We start from the raw sequence: 17,243 nt of genomic DNA on the forward strand, positions 1-17,243 counted from the left end.
TCAGCTCAGTTGTGTCTTGACTCCTGATCTACAGAAACTATGAAATAATAAGTGTATTGTGTGTTAAAACACTTGTTTGTGGTAATTTTTGACACTGTGGTAATTTTAAGACGTGGTAATTTTTTAAGTAACAATAATGAATGTATTTATAAAGTATATAAATAAACTTTATAGAGTCTTTATCAAAAAGTACACGTAAAAAGATGTATGTATTGTAAAATTCAGCATTAGTTTACTATTTAAAAAATAGGAGATTAAAACCATGCAAGAGCTATAATTGTATAATTTTGTTTACATAGATAAATATGCTTGATCAACCTTCAAGCATTTGGAAATTCATGGAACTTTGTAATTTCAAAACCAAAATAAACAATGTGATCAATCTAGAGATTTGAAATATAATCATTTTGTTACCATCAGTCAATATCTGAATTGCACTGTTTTACATTTTGATATAGCTATTCTTTGAGACTGAAATTATATATTTCAAATAGAAATTGCTTAATATAAATTATTTTAAAATAATCACCTTAACCCTAAGAGGTGCTTGTGAGTTAGTTACTTGAGGAAAGGGGTTGGTGGAACAACCCGGACTTGCTAGATCTTAACTTCTACTTTGACACCACATTGCGATGGTGGCATAAGCATCAGCCTCTGTTGTGAGGACTTTGAAGCCAAGACCAGGCTTACATCTAAGTTCCGCTGTTGCTTTTTGTTTGACCTTGAAAGTCACTTAACCTCTCTTGGGACCCTAGTTTCCCTAACTTCAAAATGAAAGTATCCATCACTATCACTTTTGATGTCCGTGGAGATATTTTCTAAATTGTAACTCCATATAAAATGTTACTTATCATTTAATATTTTCATTTGACTGCTATTTTATAAACAAGAAAATGATAAATAAGAAAAAGAGGCTAGTTTTTGATGTATCATTTTCTACAATCTCAATTACGTAGTTAGATTCTTGTTTGATAAGAAATCATTTTTTTAAAAAAGTTACTTTAACATTTTTTTTCTTGCCACTCTGGCATTGCCTCTGTGGCTCTCATAGTCCTTATTTTTTCCATCTTTTTAGTCTCTTTCATTCAAGTGGGAAAATACATCAAGATGATCAAAGAAAATGTCAAATATGGTAAGAATATTGAGTTACATCATCAGCACATTTCAAAGATTTCTGACTATGCCACTATCACAAGAAGGTAAATAACTAGCAAACTATTATCAAAATCACTGATCGGGTTTTAGTAGAAATTAATTGTGCCCCAAATACAAATTTGTGATATAAAATCCAAGCTTTTTATGACTTCTAAAAAGCAGCGCTGCATAGAATGTAGCACTGTACATAATGTAGATTTGGAATGCAGGGCCTCCCTTTTATCTTTGCAGATGTTCTTTCTGTTAACAACTTTGCTGAAATACCTGTGAGGTATAAAATTGTATATATTCAGGGTGTACAAAGTGATGTTTTGACATATGTATACATTGTGTAACGATCACTATAATCAAGCTAATTAACATATCCATTACCTATACATAGTTAGCATTTTTCATGGGAGTGTGTGTGTGTGTATGTGTGTGTGTGTGTATTGGTAAGGTTTAATTTAAAATCTATTCTCCTAGCAAATTTAAAGTACACAATAGATTTTTGTTAACTATGATTGCTGTGCTGTATGTTAGATTTCTAGTGCTTATCCAGCTGTGTAACTGAAACTTTGTGCCTTTGTATATTAAGATCACTGTATTTCCTCCCCTAGGAGCCCCTTTGCTGCGGTTTAGATGAGGGCTCCATTTGAATGGCTGAACAGTCATCATAGGAATGACTAAATTTAACTCTGAATTAAGCACTGAGAAAGAAATTTATAATTATTGTGCCTAAAAAACTCATAAGTAAACAATTTCTATGTAGAAATATCATATTTCTTTGCTATATGGAGGAATATGTAACTCTACATGGTAGTCAATGTGTCTGTTTTTGTTTATTTGTCTATTTGTTTGTTTATCTCATGATCCTCATCAGTTCACACAAAGCTTTAAACAGAGCAGAGTTTAGGAGGGCTCTGAGGCATAGATTAGAAGCACAGGCTTTGTCAACAAATGACCTGGGTCCAACTGCATGATTTCGGGAAACCTACTTACATTTTTAAGTCTCAAATTTATAAAATATAAAATATAAGTGTGATATTATATTTCTCGTAGAAATATAATAAATCAAACTGAAAGGACACCCCCAAAGGGGAAGACCGGCTCTCTAGCAATGGATATCAATCAAATTCAGAACACTAAAATGACAGAAGAAGAATTTCAAACATAGATTGTAACAAAACTCAATATGTGCAGAAAAAAAATGCATATCCAACACAAAGAAACAACACACACAAAAAATACAGGACCTGGAAGAAAAAAATCACTAAAGAAATTGAAATATTAAAGAAAAATCAAACAGAACTTCTAGAAATGAGGAATTTTTTGAAGGAATTACAAAACACAGTGGAAAGCCTCAGGAATAGGGTAGATCAAACAGAAGAAAGAATCTCAGGGATTGAAGACAACATCTTTCAATTAAACAAGTCAGTCACTGAGATAGAGCAGAAAAATAAGAGAAAAGACCAAAGACTACAAGAAATGTGGGATTATGTGAAGAGGACTAACATGAGGATTATAGGTATCCCTGAGGGTGAAGAAGAAAATACACAAGGATTGGCTAAACTATTTGAGGATATAAAGGAGGAAATTTTCCCTGGCCTTGATAGAAATCTAGATATCCAGGCACAAGAAGCTGAAAGGATTCCTGGGAGATTCATTGCAAACAGGAAGACACCATAACACATAGTCATCAGACTGACCAAAATAAACACAAAAGAGGCCCTCCTATGAGCTGTAAGGCAAAAGAAGCAGGTAACCTACAAAGGAAAACCTATCAGACTAACTATAGACTCCTCAACTGAGACCTACAAGCCAGAAGAGACTGGGGCCCCATTCTCACTCTTCTCAAACAATAATGCCCAGCCTAGAATCTTGTATCCTGCAAAAATAAGTTTCTTTTTTTTTTTTTTTTTTTTGAGACAGAGTCTCACTGTGTTGCCCGGGCTAGAGTGAGTGCCGTGGTGTAAGCCTATCTCACAGCAACCTCAAACTCCTGGGCTTAAGCGATCCTACTGCCTCAGCCTCCCCAGTAGCTGGGACTACAGGCATGCTCCACCATGCCTGGCTAATTTTTTCTCTATATATATTTTAGTTGGCCAGATAATTTCTTTCTATTTTTTTAGTAAAGACGGGGTCTCGTTCTTGCTGAGGCTGGTCTCAAACTCCTGACCTCGAGCAATCCACCCACCTCGGCCTCCCAGAGTGCTAGGATTACAGGCGTGAGCCACCGCGCCCGGCCAAAAATAAATTTCTTATACAAAGGAGAAATAAAGACCTTCTTAGACAAGCAAAGACTGAGGGACTTCATCCAGACAAGACTTGCCCCCAGGAACTACTCAGAACAGTGTTACACACTGATCAGCACAATAAACACTCAGGACTGTAAAATCATCCAAAAGCTAAAGGTCAAAGGCCAGGTACCACAATGATCAAATCTAATACAATTACTTTAAAATGTTTGTTGGTTTCCTGTGTACGAAGTTATAATTCATTCAGTTATACAAAAGTGAAAGTATTTATTTTTAATATAGTAACTGCTCTAGCATTTCTTGTAAGACAGTTTGCTTTGGGATCATAAAATCTTTCCACAAATACCATTTCATGTTGCAATGGTTTAAAAAGCATAAGTTTTCAAAAACCCAAATGACCCTCTAGTTCACCAGACAGAATCCACGAGACATTCACTTTATATTTTTAGAAGTCTTTCTAGGCAAATTCTTGTATCTTTCCATGATCTGATGAAAGGATCTTGCAGACATATCCTTGACCTCTTTATACTCAGGCTATTACTTTCAAGCCCCTGATTTCTTCATTAGCCTGTATTTATTTATAACTTTGAGAGTCCTTTGTTTGAAGAAACTAAGGATAAGCAACAATTTTAACTTCATATCCAGCAAGTCCTGATGCCTTTATATTGCCTCTAAATTCTGCTCAGAAACATAACAGTTCCTGCTTTAATCTCATAACTCTCTTATAATTCATCACTGATGTCAAGAAAGAGTTTGGAAGTTGCAACCTTCTGCCTGTAAATATCCTTAACCTCAGCCCTCAGAGATCATTAGTTACTCTTTCTGATTACAGGTTGCTCTTCTTTCTAGCCTCTAATAACATTTTCCTCAGTGCCCTTACATTTCTCCTTAATATTTTCCTATTAATGAGACTCCTTCCACTGACAGTCTTCTCAAGGTATTTCCAGCTTACACTAACAGTATCCCAGGGCTCCTTCAGCATCTACCTATTAGTCAAGATTCAGGGGGGGAAGAAATGAGCGTCCCTCTCAACAGGACGAGTGTCACCTTTATTCTGCCATACATGCCAATGCTACACGCACAAGAAGAAAGTCCAACTGTAAAACACAGTTTGAATCTCAGTTGCATTATATGCTCTTGCTAACATCTCCTTGGCTGAGTCCCAAGTTGAGGGACAGAAAGAATGCACTCCACCACCAATGGGAAAAACTGAAAAGTTACATGGTAAAGGGCATGAAGGATGCACATTTGTGGTCAATAATTCAGTCTGTCATCATGTGGCTGCATTAGAGAGTTAATTTGATTGTGCTTCCAAGTACATGACTAGAGTTCTATTTGATTTGAAGAGAAATGTTTTGGCAAAATTCAAATGGGGCCACAAAAGGTTTTGACATCAGACTTCCAAATGCCAAAATATTATCTGCTTCTTTTCTTCTGTTTTCACATTAAATGCTATTTCAGAATGTCCTTTCAGAGTATCAAGGCAGCAGGTCTAGCAGGCATTTCAATGCATATGTATGGAATGGGGAAATGTTTGGCCCAGGTTCTAGAGAAGGAAGCCTCGAGCTTTTCACTAAACCTGGGTCCTGTCCTGCTGTATTTTGTGCACATACTCCTACTGCGTCAGAAGAGAAAATTGGGAGTTACACGTTGGGAAGGAGAGAAATTTTTTTTTAAATGGGCATCTTTATAGTTCTGCTTTACTTCTTTAAAGTTTCATATGAACTCAATTATCACATCATTTTAAGTAAAAAGAAATTTTAGTCATGAAATGAGGTTTCCTTTTGCCAGAGGGAGGTAAGAATGGAATGAGAACAATTTGTAACAATTGCTTTCTAATGTTAAGGAGGATATATTTGGATATATAGGTAGTACCCAAATATATACCATGATGTTCAAGGAAAAAAAACTCAGTAATTATATGTATATTGTGCGACTGTCCCATTAGGAAATAGAAAATCGCACTTCTAAAATAGCTTTCAATTAAAAATAATTATGTATTATAGTATATCTAATTTCTTAAAGTGCCATTAATTGTTAATATGGTACCATTAATCCTTAAGCATGTGATTAATATTCTACTAACAGCTTAATGTTATTCGGCATTCATTACTAATGAATAGATGTTTAATTAATGCAACTCACTCCACAGCAACAACATAGCTGACATTTTCTTATTTCTCTATGGATATGCCCAGCTTTCCCTGACACCCATTAAAAGAAATACCAATATATGTGAAGCAATATTATAGCTTATTTTATTAGTGATATTATTGTTCTATAAGTAAAACATTTCAAATATTAAATATTTTAGAATATACGTTGTTTCTCTTAACCCTGAGAAATCAAGAAAACTCTTGTGATTTGCTTTTTCCTTAATTCATAAACTAGAGCTAATTTAAAGAAAACAAAACCAAATTCTATAATCAAAAGTGAATAAAAATATGCCAACGTGTTGCCATAATTTCAAAAAACAATAGAAATTTCAGAAGCTAAATGACTATATTATAGAAAACCATTCACTTAAATCTTATATAAAGAAATCAGTGAATAAAGAACTGAAAGTGGTTTTCTATCAAAGGAAAAATATCAGTTACCTGCCAAAGGGCAGGGAGGCCTGAATATGTGTGGTCATATGATTTTCATATTCTATGAGTGTGAGTGACATAAACAATGGGTTGAAAATCTGGGGGATGAGAATACAAGATTTCCAGCTTTATGATTGTCTTTACTTCCTTTCAATTTATTCTTCATTTCATAGTGAATATCATTATTTATAAATATCTAGCATTAGACTAATGTGAAATACAAAACCTCTTGAGGGTATAGAGATTTTTAAATGATAGTCACTATTATTACTTTTCAATCTTCACAGGAACTTTGCATCAAACCAGACACGATTTTTTTTAAGTATTTTACTTATTTTTAAACCTCTGTAACATTACATACACACATGTATAACTGTTATTCTGAGTAATAAGCAGGATGAAATTATAAGCCAACGTCTCTACTCTTTTTCATTTTTCGTAAATAAGAGTTAGAAACAGCATTATGTACCCCATATCTAAAGTTATTTGTATCAATCAAAAAATAAATAACATTTTAAAATAACTTAATGATAAGTTATATTTAAAAATATCTACTTCTACCCCTACACCCCGAAAGAAAAACAAAACAACAAAAAAAACCTCTTCCAAGTCTAAGACTTTAAAGAAACAGGCAGAGGAGAACATAGGTAACTCCTAACACAGTAGTAGCTCTCTTAAAAGAAATTGTCCACGCCAGCATCTATTGTTTTTAGATGCTGTAGTGGATGCAGAGATAAAGGAACACTTATACATTCTTGGTGGGACTGTAACTTAGTACAACCGCTATGGAAAACAATATGGAGATTTCTCAAAGAACTAAAATAGACCTACCATTCCATCCAGCAATCCCATTACCGGGTATCTACGCGAAGGAAAAGAAGTCATTCTATCAAAAAGACACCTGAACTCAAATGTTTATCACAGCACAATTCACAATTGCAAAGATGTGGAATCAACCTAAATGCCCATCAATTCATGAGTGAATTAGTAAAATGTGGTATACAAGGTCTGTCTGGAAATTATCCAGCTATTGTTAATATGTTAGGTTGGTGCAAAACTAATTGCAGTTTTGGACCATGAATTTTAAATCATTATAACTAGGCTCAAACACATCTTTATTAATCAAAATAGGAACCATTAGAATCAACACATTTTTGCCAATGAGAAATAAGTTTGTTTAGTCCTGTAGTGTAAAAATCCATGCTTTGGGATTTCATGAACTCTTGGAAAGCATTTTCTGTATCCTGCTGGTTGTGGAACCATTTCCCCTGCAAAAAGTTGTAGAGATGCTTGAAGAAGTGGTAGTTGGTTGGGGAGAAGTTAAGTGAATATGGCAAATGAGACAAAACTTCATAGCTCAATTCGTTCAACTTTTAAAGCATTGGTTGTGAAACCTGTAGTTCGGCGTGGTCGTGGAGAAGGATTGGGCTTTTTCTGTTGACCAATGCCAGCTGAGGGCATTGCAGTTTTCGGTGCATCTCATCAATTTGCTGAGCATACTTTTAAGATGTGATGGTTTTGCCAGGGTTCAGAAAGCTGTAGTGGATCAGACTGGCAGCAGACCACCAAACTGTGACCATGACCTTTTTTTGGTGCAAGTTTGGCTTTGGGAAGTGCTTTGGAGCTTCTTAGTACAACCACTGAGCTGGTTATCAATGCAATAAATGTGCATTAAAATGATATATAACATAACCACGTTTGTTTAAGAATGTATTCCAATTTCAAAGGGCAAATTTCAACAATGCTAAAACCCGAAATTACTTTTGCACCAGGGTGATATGAGAATGCCTTGTGCAACACTGATGTAACCTGGCAGGAAAGTGGACTGGGATGCACATGCGTGAACAATGATGCCTTCACTGTGGTCAGTGGGGCGCTACACACCCTTGAGCAGGCATGTGTACTCTGTGGCCCTTGCATTAAAAATGATTGAGTAACTAATGCAATGAATCTGCATCTAAATTTGTATTAAGCTTGAACATTTCTCTGCAGAAACTATTCGGATGATTCAGAAGGCTTTCACAGACGATGCAATGAGTGCAGCACAAATAACAGTGTGGCACAAACACTTCAAAGATTGTTGAGAATCTGTTGAAAGTGATCCATATTCCAGAAGGCCTGCAACAAGCAGAACACATGAGACTGTTGAACGTGTAGGGGTTAGGTTAAGGGACACTGGAAAAACAGTTTGAGGTTCCAAGTTGCCTACTTTGAAGAGGACTGAGGCATCATTGTCCTATGTACAATATTTCTTGTATCTTATATTGTCTCCAATGAATGTTCTGAATTTCCCTGTTACTTGGCTGGATACTTTCCGGACAGACCTTGTATATATACCATGGAGTACTACCCAGCCATAATAAGAAATGAATTAATGTCTTTTGCAGCAATTTGGGTGAACTGGAAACCATTATTGTAAGTGAAGTATCTCAAGAATGGAAAAACAAACACCACATCATGTACTCTGTAACAATTTGGAAAAATCAATGGGCACACATGGGCACAGAGAAAAGTAAAAGTTACTGGAAATCAAAAAAGGGGTAGGGGGCTGAAGGGAAGGGGTAAAAACCTACCTAATAGGTACAATGAAAACTAGTCGGGTGATAGACACACTAATAGCCCTAACTTAAGCATTATAAAAGCTATCCATGTAACAAAAACATTTGTACCCCTTTAATATTTTGAAATAAAAAAATTGTCCTTAAAAATGTTTCCTCCTAACTCTTGTATAGTCTTATTATCCCTTGTAGTCCTAATCTGTTTATGACTATGCTATGATAATTTGCAAGTTCTAGGTAGTTTGTCTCAGAATTTTATTTATTATCTATCGTTTTTAAAATATTTTCATGAATTAGTTAAATTTTTTATCTTATAATTCTGTTGCATATCAAAAGTTGACATCATTAAAAACACCACACAAACTCCATTTTAAGAGATAAAAGCCATAAAACATTAATATATATTTGTGCATTAACATATACTATGTAAAAACTCTCAACATAACATAGAAAAATAATAAGTGATTAGAATTACTTGGTTTTTATCAAGGACATTTTAAGGTGGAAGAAAGTTTTGAGCATGAGCTTTAAAGGTAGGTAGAGAGAAAGGACATAGGAGGCCCTTCAAGTGCACTGCAGAGAGGGAACACTGCATCAGCTCTCTGTTCACCACCAACATTTTTGCGTCTGTGTTATTCTATACACTTATAGTTAAGCACACTTTCTTCTCCTCATCTTTCCACACCCTCTGACCCCCTCTACACACATGAACACATTCACACACACACTCACAAATAATCTTTTTTTCTGCATTATTGTGGTATTTTTGAAAGGATAAACAATTTCCCTTCTGTATATCTTTGTTATTAGATTATAATGCAAAGTTTTAAAATTCATTTTAAACTATACAAACAATATCAAGGAAAGTATACTTTAAAATTTCTTTTGCATAAATAATTACAGGATTTTAAAAGATATAAATACTCATCTAGCATCATATAACAGCATCCAGGATAAGAAATGTGTGTGTGTATATCTGTGCATGTGTACATATGGTGTGTATATGTGTGTGTAAGTATATGAATATCAGGACATCAGGAAAGTCCCAAGAAAGGTGTGAGACAATGAGCAACTCAACTAGCGAACTAGGACAGTTCCACTAAAGATAAGGACACTGGAAGAGAGGCCACATGGGCCTCATCCTTTAAGTGATCTTTGGCATGTTGTTAAAGGTAAAAATACAATATTGAGCCTTACTAATATTCAGAAAAGTAGTAGCCCCCAAAATCCTCTTACGGAATCAGAATAGGTATATATTATTTTTAAGGGGGAAATATCTGTTTTAATATCATAGAACTTATTAGGTGATTTCAAAAGAACGTTGTTTTTAGTTAGTCATTTAAATGCATGAAAAGCGTATTCAGACATTCATACCTCTAGGTAGATGTTACGAATTCTGAGACGTGATGAAAATGACAATGATTTTCTTTCATACAATAATAGAATAAAGAAAATATTTGCACCTAGATTTCTGTTTAGTGCCAGAAAACTAAGGAAAACACCTATTATATTCTATCTAAATATGTATTAATACTCTTTCCACCAGTCTTCACAAATGCATGTTTTTGTCCTAAGTTATCTGTATTCTTCTGTCTTCTTTTTATGTACTGCTTTAATATGATCAAGGTCAATTACCACTTGCACAACATGAAATAGTTGACATTAAGTTTTTGAAGCTTGGTGTAGCTACGATACCAGCAGTTTGGGAAATAGAGTTCCCATGAAGAACTCCACATTCCCAGATGGCTAAAAGCATTTGAAATATGTGTCCACATTCAGCAGATTTTTCGGCCTATTGAAATTTTTAAGATACTGTTGTCAAAATAATAGTTTTAAGTCAAGAAGAAAAACTGTAAGTCTGTGCACTATGTTATCTAAGAAATGGATGCATTTATAGTGATGGTGTACATAAAATGGGTATTTTTAAAGAAAATGTTTTTATGCATTTTTAAACATGTAGTATCACAGTTATTCTATGTATTATTTAACTCCCCTTCAAACAGGTAAATAAATACATGTTCTCCCAAAGTTTGTCATCTACACAGCAAGGATAAACTTCTCACCTTCACATAAGATGAACATTACAGTTAAGCTTTGACTCAGAAAACATTTCAGTCTTCTCCATTCAAAAATGGCACCTGCTTATAAACATTGCCTTGTATAACACAATCCTTCTCCCTCCCCACCTCCTTCTTTCTCTTTCTCTCTCACTCTCTCTCTTTTTCTCTCTCCCTCTACATTTCTCTCTTTAACATTTTTAATACTAACTAACAAAAGAAACAATTATCAGTACTCTAGTTATTCCCAAAGTGTAGTTTTCTGAATGTTTGGGTTGAGAAGTTGTGTAGAATCAGGCTAAATGAAATTTAATGAAGGGAAAAATATGATTTTCTCTAAAACTAGATTTTGCAAAGTTAATTTCCACATTTACTTCTACTCATATTTTTAAGTATACTTTATAAAAATTGCAATATTCTTACATAAATTAGTTTAAGATTTTCCACAGAATGAGTTTTAACATATTATGTAATTTAACAGTCATTTTATATTTCGAAAAAAATATCTTGTTTGCTCGAAAATGGGGGACTGAGGTATTTATAAAAGAGAAAGGGAGTTCTAGATGTATACTTTACTTCATAGAGATTGAGAATAGCTTGTGATACTCTGAAAGTGACAGAAGGAAGTAAATTAAAGATGCTGATGAACTCAATGTTGCGCTGAAAAGTTTTTGCCACAGATGCCAAAATTATCCTTGCATATTATGCTTCATTTGATTGTCCACATGCTTTAGCGGTGAGGAACGATAGATCAAAGCTAACGATAGATAGGTTTTCCACACTATCAGATCCTGGGCTGCCATTTCATAACAAGCATTTGGTAATGTACCTTTACACTTCAGTTCAGAAAAGCAAGTTTTCAGTTCTATGCAATGAAGAAGGAGGGGAATGCAATTTATAATGAAATAATGTGTATATGTATGTAAATATTTGTGATTAGAGTGAATGTGGAGAACAATGGTGTTTCACCTCGGCATCACACTTCCAGAGATCTGATCCGCTTTACGTGATCTGTGTTGTAGCCTGGGGAATAGAATTTAATGGCTTCTCGTGTGATTTCAATGAACAGTCAACGAGGAGCCCATTAGTGACATTACATATATGTATAATTTCTTTGAAGGTGACAGCCACAAATTCAACTTGTACAGTTGGGGTTGTATTGGTAATTCAAATGAGATAAGTTAGTTTTATTGTATCATTAATGTATTTATCTGAAATGATGAACATCTCTTCAGGATATTTTTAAAAATTCCCTTCTTGATTTATTTGAAAATATACATATGCATATTAAAACTCTGCGATGAAGTCTGTATGTTTATATGTAAAAGGAATCTACGTTCTGTTGTCACATGATTATATGGAGATATGTAACCATAATGCTATAAAGAATATCAGAAAAATAGAGAGAAAAAATATTCCAAGATGTCTAGTATTCTTGGTTCCCATGACTACAATGTCAATCATGGAGAAAATTAGAGATGCCCTCATAACTCTGCAAAACATTCCTTAGATAATGTTGTTGAGAATCATAGGGACAATCTATTGCATTAATTGAAAATGTATTCCTTTCTAGAAGTAAATCATCTATGGAAAACTTTTCTTTAGTTATACTTTTTTCTTCTTGCTTTCATTTATATAAAAGTAATTATTATATTTCCAGTTCCTTATTTTATATAACCCTATTGACTTTCTTACATTTGATTTGTCTAAACTAATATCATTGTAAAGGCTAACTTTCCAACTTGACCTATATAATGACCAAAAATTCATGTAAAAATACAGTTATACAGAAGTCTTATCAATTGCAATGCAGAGGTTTCTTTGATTTTAAAATTTGTGGTTTAGATTAACCCATACCCAGATCATTGACATATGTATGTGTGTGTGTGTCATATAGATGCATGTCTATATAAGTATCTATATGCTTAATCTATATATAGGTAGAATATATACATATATTGTTAGAATATATATAAGCATATTGAATGCAATTTCAAAATTCTATATAAATATATATGACAATTCTCATTTTATTTTAGCAATGATAATTTCTTCAGTAATTAACATCATGTGGTTAATTGTCTCTTCAATATGGCTATGTTCCTAAGAAAATGTAAGAAACGATCTGGCACATTATGATGTGCATGTGTATCCTTCCTCTGTAGATAAAGGACAATGACTGTAATGGATTTCACACTGAGATTCTAGCATAAAATGAGCCATAGTGTTCAGTTTTTACCTTGGACAGAAGCTATGCTCACTAGTATACCATCAACGGTCCCATGATTTTTACCTTGGACTTGATCCTTAGTATTAGCTATTTCACTTTCTGGGAAAGAAAATATGTGTCTGCAAACTAATGTGAAAAACCTCAACAATTATCAGATTAGTCATTCTGTAGTAATATTTGGTTATTTTCTTGTACATTAACATTGTATTGTTAGTATCTTCCTGTTTTATACTTTGGTTTTATAACTACTCCTGTAATAAATGCAGAGTGATCTATTAGAAGTTCCCTCTTTAGAAAAAAAGAATTTTTTCAAAATTACTCTCAAATAGTAGCTTAACAAGCTAATTTGTTGGCTGTTTGATTCGTTGCTTTGTTGGTTTCATGTTCCCTTCTTTTTCTGTTTGTTGCACTATTCATGATGTGTGCTAAATGCCAAATGCCAACCTATTTAACAGATTTGCTTAAGCAAGTTTTCTTTGGAAAAGTTAATTGTGATCAAAAGACTCAATTTAGAAATTGAAAAACCTAATTCTAGCAAAAACAAAAATGATTTTTTTTGGAAGAGCGGAAAGATCTAGGCTTTTGATTCAAATGGACACAGTTTCCAACTCCAGCTCTCAGGAGTCATGGCAAGTTTTGCAGAAACTTTAATTCTCATTTCTTTACCAGAGAAGTAGGGAAGATAATATATGTATCTGCTTTGAGAATTTTTTTGAGAATTAGGAATAATTCAGTTAAAGTGCCTTATATTTATTAGATTCTCAATAAATTATATCTATTAATATGCATCATAAATAATATATTTTATACTAGAATATGAATTTAATTTCTACAATTACTATTTGACTATGTAAACTTATGGTTTGTGGACTTATAGCTACATATATTTTGTTCAAATGATAATCTTTATTATAATTAGGTTTATGAATTTATATCTCTATTTGCTTATACTTTAGTCCTTCCTAGAATTAGAATCTTAAGGGTTTTTTTAAATTAATATATATAACAGCACTATTTTTAAATAGCTCTTAGACAGATCATTGATATTTTTAAGTATTCTTTAAGCAGAATTCAAACCCTCATTCATATAATCCGAATATGGTAGATTTTACTAAGCTACAAAAGTAAATACTTATTTATATTCATTTATTAAGCAACTACTTGTTGAGCACTTATATATGAAAGGTTTAGTTTTGGAAATTCTTACATAACTTTCATTTTGGCTTAAGAGGCAGATATTGGAAAACAAATAGTGAAATGATGTTATTTGAACTATGGTAAAAGCTAAGAAAGAATGCTGACACTATCAGAATTCTGTAATAGAGCATCTGACATAATTTGCGGGGACAAATAAGGCTTTTTTGAGGAAAGTGTGTATGAACTGAGCAATGAGTAAGCTGTAGGAACGAATGAGGTGAAATGTGAGTGTGCTGAGTGGGAAGAGTTGTAGGCAGAGGGACAAAATTGATCAATGTCTTGAGGTAGAAAAAAAAAATGAAATGACTGAAGAATTTTAGGGCTATTGTAGCTGAGAAGCAGGGAGTGAAGTTTAGAGTTGTATGAGAAGAGGCTGGTGATTTTTCTTTCAGACAGAGGAAGTATAAGCTCTTGTAATGTTAAAGGTTTCTTTTCTCTTTATCTCATGAGCAATGGTGAGCCATTGGATTGTTTTAGGCAGGAAATTAAAGAATCCTAATAGACATGGAAAGGATAATTTAAGTATAGATAGGAATAGAAGATACCAGAAGTATTTAAATATAAAGTTGATAGAACTTCCTGAGTGGGAGAAAAATGAAGCTACAAAGGGAGAAAGAAGCTTGGCACAAGCCAATCTATACATTGAAGCTCTGTCCACAACCCCCTGACCACTGGCTATCTCTAGGGTTTAGGGCCACACACATAGGTGGTATTATTTTCCTTCAGATAAAAAACCCAGGGAAAAACTTCAAGCATGTGCCGGAAACAGATTCCAGGCTATTTAGACAAGGGATTTAAGGTTTAAGTACCTGAAGCGTGGTCTGGAAGGAGGTGTAGGGCAGACTGTGCTGGGTGGGCATTTGCCTTTGGCCCACAGACACTTTGGTAGGTGAGAGCTGCAGAGCCAAACTAAGCAGCCCAATGTGGGGTTGTTTAAAGCCTGGAGCAAGTCAAGTTCTACTGTCATTTGCGTTATTTTAGCCATTCTTTCAGAGTGCAGTGATGCTATGGTTTTATATGGGATTCCCCTGAAAAAGTTGAGAAATTTTTCAGTTATTGCTTTTTTGGATAATCTCCTTGGACAAGTAACTATTCAAATTTTTGCACTTTTTTCCTAAACTGATGCCTGATTTTCCTAACAGAATTTTGTAAGACTTTAATATATTCTGGATATAAGCTCTTTGTTGGTTATTACACATACCCACATACTTTCTCCCACTCTGTGGCTTTTTTTTTACTCTCTTAATAGTGTCATTTAATGCAATCCAATTTAATGCAATTTAGAGCAACTAAGGGATTATCAACTCTTAGCAGTGTTTTTTTAACGAAATTTTGAAAGATTCCTTTACTTATGAAATCATATTTCTTTTCATATGGTTATTGAGAGCTTGGTTTTGGATTACCTTTAATACAAAAAGATCACATGAAAGTATATGCCTTAGATGAGTATTATTTGAACAATCATGTTTAACATATTCCTTCACCAGCTTTTTCCGCCAATTCCTCCATATGGTGTTGAATTGCTGTGAATTGCTCTTAGGTTATAACTATTCCACTTGCATCCATGTGCTTTGCTTGCCAATCTCAGTCTATGAATATTGCATTCTTCTTCCACACATGCATTGATTCATAGATGCTTATACACTCACATGCACATGCTCATGTACACATAAACTCAAACACATACACCTTGATCCATACACCTATATACATAGTTGATCCATACACCTATATACACATGGTCAGGTGCTCGTTCCAATACTCCAACATACTCTCACACACACCCACACTTTCACAAATGCACACACACACACAATTTTCTCTCATTTAGACAAACAGATTATTGACTCTGGGTAATGTTTTTCTATTAACAAAATTTTGAAAGATCCCTTTATTTATGAAATCATATTGATTTTGAAAGTTGTTTCCATATAGAAATATTTTCCATTATCCACTCTCTTGTACCTACTGATATTGTCAGAGGAGGCATTATGGCCAAAGAATCAGTTCTTTTCTAAAACAGTCTTACTTTTGAGGAACAGAGTATTATTAGGAGTTGAGTTAGTAGTCAAGACACAATTATTATATATTAATTTTATCACACATGGTTAAAACTGAATTATGAAGGCAGTTCAATTTATATCACGGGTTAAATAGAGTACTTCTGACATGTCCTGGGTATTGAAAAACATTTTAAAACACCTTCTATAAAAGAAAAATGGGTTATGATTTCCAAAGAAGTAACTTAAAGTAGACTGTTTCATAGAGAAGTAAATATTTCAAAAGAATAAACAGTGGTCTCAATAGTATTCATTAAGTATTTAGCAAGCTTATGTTTTTGTCATCTAACACGTATATTAATTATCAAGTTGGTAAAGTGCAAACAGGCATTTCTTGTAAATCCAAATGATTATGAGGGGAAGTAGAAGGTGAGAAGGGAAATGATAAAATGGCATGTGGTTGCTGAATCTGAGAAGAACTGATTCCAATTTACTATTCTTAAGACATCCTGTGTGTTCATATCTCTGCCAGGCCTCTTGAATTTACTGTATGGATTTCATGACAGGTGTAAACTGCAAGGTTAAACAGGGGTGACAATTCAGCCTGCATTTCATGGTAGATTGTTTCTAGAATGTTTGCCTTTGTTCTGTTGTTTGCTTTTGGTTAAGAGCTGGACCTTTGAGGTTCACCAAGATATGCCCTGGAGTCTGTTGTCCTTCCAACTTATCACCTGACAGCACTGATTGTATAGTGTAATTAAAAGTCAAAGGCAGCTTTTGGGATACATGCTCTAATGAAGAAGCCATCTGAAATTAGGACTTAAATAATAAAGGGTTCAGGGACATGGAGGCTAGTATTTGTTATGCATTTTAATAGTGGAACTTTGCAGATAATTGGAGGCTAACTAAACCCCTTGGACACATTTCAAGTCACGTCAGTGATTTTTTTCTCCCCAAGGAACCTGATAGAACATGCAGCTTAGTACTCTTTTTTCTATCTTAATTACCACATTGAGTTGTGCTAATATAGATTTACTTTGGAGACATGTTCTATGATTATAACCAGGCAAACATTGTTGGCATTTGTTTTCATTTCTATGAGCATCAGACTCTAATTCAACATTTTAAAAATAATCTCCAATTTAAAGGTAAATTCAAAATATTTTGAAAGCATTGAAATATCATTTATTTTTTCAATTGGTCCAAATTTGTATTTACTGA

The sequence above is a fragment of the Lemur catta genome, chromosome 16 (assembly GCF_020740605.2).
Source record: "Lemur catta isolate mLemCat1 chromosome 16, mLemCat1.pri, whole genome shotgun sequence".
Lineage (NCBI taxonomy): Eukaryota > Metazoa > Chordata > Mammalia > Primates > Lemuridae > Lemur > Lemur catta.